At 47.4% G+C, this 2,677-nt stretch overlaps 1 non-coding gene across 1 annotated transcript; it reads left to right on the top strand.

The window, feature by feature from the left end:
- Window positions 1-1,530: 1,530 nt before the first annotated feature.
- Window positions 1,531-1,602, top strand: TRNAG-UCC (transfer RNA glycine (anticodon UCC)). Its single transcript has one exon. It is a non-coding gene; the product is annotated as a tRNA-Gly (tRNA).
- Window positions 1,603-2,677: the final 1,075 nt, after the last annotated feature.

The following is a 2,677-nucleotide window of genomic DNA, read 5'->3' as shown; positions in this document are numbered from 1 at the left end:
CTGTCCATCCCGGCGTTGCACCTCCTAGGCATCGCAAACGTTCTCACCTACAGATTGAATTGTTGCTAAAGACGTGCAGTCCAATGAGTGACATCATCTCACAGATTGATGGAACATTCCTATCAATCAGTGACATCATCCAACCATCGAGGGATGACATCAGTTCTGGGGTTGACCGACTGACTGTCCATCCCAGCGTCACATCTCCTAGGCATCGCAAACGTTCTCACCTACAGATTGAATTGTTGCTAAAGAAGACGTGCAGTCCAATGAGTGACATCATCTCACAGAGCGATGATAGCATCCCATCAAGTGACATCATCTCACAGATTGATGGAACATTCTTATCAATCAGTGACATCATCCATCCATCGAGTGATGACATCAGTTCTGGGGTTGACCGACTGACTGTCCATCCCAGCGTTGCACCTCCTAGGCATCGCAAACGTTCTCACCTACAGATTGAATTGTTGCTAAAGAAGACGTGCAGTCCAGTGAGTGACATCATCTCACAGAGCTATGATAGCATCCCATCAACAAGTGACATCATCCCACAGATTGATGCTACATTCCTATCAATCAGTGACCATCACATCGATCAGTGAACAATTATCAGCAAATTATCGAGTTCTGGGGTTGGAATCGCATCCGTTATCACCTACGGAATTTATTGCGGCTAAAGAAGAAGCGCAGGCCAAAAATCAGGTCTGCCAGAAGCCTTAAAATTGAACTATACTGCGGTGATAGAGGGGTGTAGGAAGTGGGGTAGGGGGAGGGGGTGTAAGTGGGGGGAGGGGGTGTAGGAACAGAGGGGGTAGTGATGGGGGGGGGTAGTGGGAGAGGGTGTAAGAAGTGGGGGGAGGGGATGTAAGAAGAGAGGGGGTGTAGGAAGAGAGGGGTAGTGATAGAGGGGTGTAGGAAGTGGGGTAGGGGGAGGGGGTGTAAGAAGTGGGGGGAGGGGGTGTAGGAAGAGAGGGGTAGTGATAGAGGGGTGTAGGAAGAGAGGGGGTAGTGAGAGACAAGACAATTGTCTGTTCCTAGAAGAGGACTGAACAATAAGTCCACATATAGGAGAAGTTCTTCTTTAAGATCGGGCAGCACAGAGGCTTAGTAGTTAGCACTTCTGCCTTGCAGCACTGGGGTGTTTGCCTGTTTGGTTCATATCCTGACCAGGACACTGTCTGCATGGAGTCTGCATGTTCTCCATGTGCTTGTGTGGGTTTCCTCCTACAGCCCAAAGACATGCTGGTAGGTTAAATGGCTCCATTCATTCCCAAGATGGCTGTTTAACCTCTTAAGTGCTTTGAGTGGACATCACTGATTTACCCCGCTCAGCGGGGCGGCCTTAGAGAACAGAGGCCGCATGTGGGCAGCACAGAGGCTTAGTGGTGAGCCTTTCAGCACTGGGGTCCATGGTTCAAATCCTGACCAGGACACTATCTGCATGGAGTTTGCATGTTCTCCCTGTGCTTGCGTGGGTTTCCTCCGGGTACTCCGGTTTCCTCCCACACTCCAAAAACATGCTACTTTGTGTTGGTGGTGCAGTGGTGAGCATAGCTGCCTTCCCAGCAGCTGACCCGGGTTCAGTTCCCGGCCAACACAATCTCACAAGATTTCTTCCTTTCCTTATAGGTGCTTTGTGTTCCAAGAGGGAAAAGTCACGAGTATTGAGAATCTATTAATGATGGAATAAAATGTAAACCAAAACCAATGAAGTGAATGTGTCGTATGTTTGTATAGATTTTATTAAACACTTTTAAGGAATTGAATCCTTGCAGGGGGGATGTGATTGTTTTGTGTTCCCATTTTCAGCCTGTAGGTGGAGCACTCGGCTCCTTTTCACGTATTTACTAGGCCCGGGGTGTCCAAACTTTCCAGTACAAGGGCCACATTGTAGAGTTTACAAAAATTTGAGGGTCAATAAAATCAAAGTCCCCATTATAGCCTCCCCTTACCTCCTCAAGATCCCTCCTTGCTATGGGGCACTCTATACTATAATTTGCCCCTTGCTATGGGGCACTCTATACTATACTTTGCGCCTTTCTATGGGGCACTCTATACTATACTTTGCCCCTTTCTATGGGGCACTCTATACTATACTTTGCCCCTTTCTATGGGGCACTCTATTCTATACTTTGCCCCTTTCTATGGGGCACTCTATACTATACTTTGCCCCTTTCTATGGGGCACTCTATACTATACTTTGCCCCTTCCTATGGGGCACTCTATACTATACTTTGCCCATTGCTATGGGGCACTCTATACTATACTTTGCCCCTTTCTATGGGGCACTCTATACTATACTTTGCCCCTTCCTATGGGGCACTCTATACTATACTTTTCCCCTTGCTATGGGGCACTCTATACTATACTTTGCCCCTTTCTATGGGGCACTCTATACTATACTTTGCCCCTTTCTATGGGGCACTCTATACTATACTTTGCCCCTTTCTATGGGGCACTCTATACTATACTTTGCCCTTTGCTATGGGGCACTCTATACTATACTTTGCCCCTTGCTATGGGGCACTCTATACTATACTTTGCCCCTTGCACAGCTTGGCTTGCATACAAACAGTCACACAAAAGTTTACTGAACTTACAACCATCAATTCCGCCAGTAAAAGTGCGATGGAGCGTACACACGGTCACATTTTTACACCAAAAGCTCTCATCG

Source organism: Lithobates pipiens, unplaced genomic scaffold (genome assembly GCF_037356315.1).
Source record: "Lithobates pipiens isolate NorthernLeopardFrog02 unplaced genomic scaffold, aLitPip1_a1.2 Scaffold_25, whole genome shotgun sequence".
Taxonomy (NCBI): domain Eukaryota; kingdom Metazoa; phylum Chordata; class Amphibia; order Anura; family Ranidae; genus Lithobates; species Lithobates pipiens.
The sequence above is the reverse complement of the archived record's forward strand: the minus strand, read 5'-3'. Positions and strand labels throughout refer to the sequence as shown.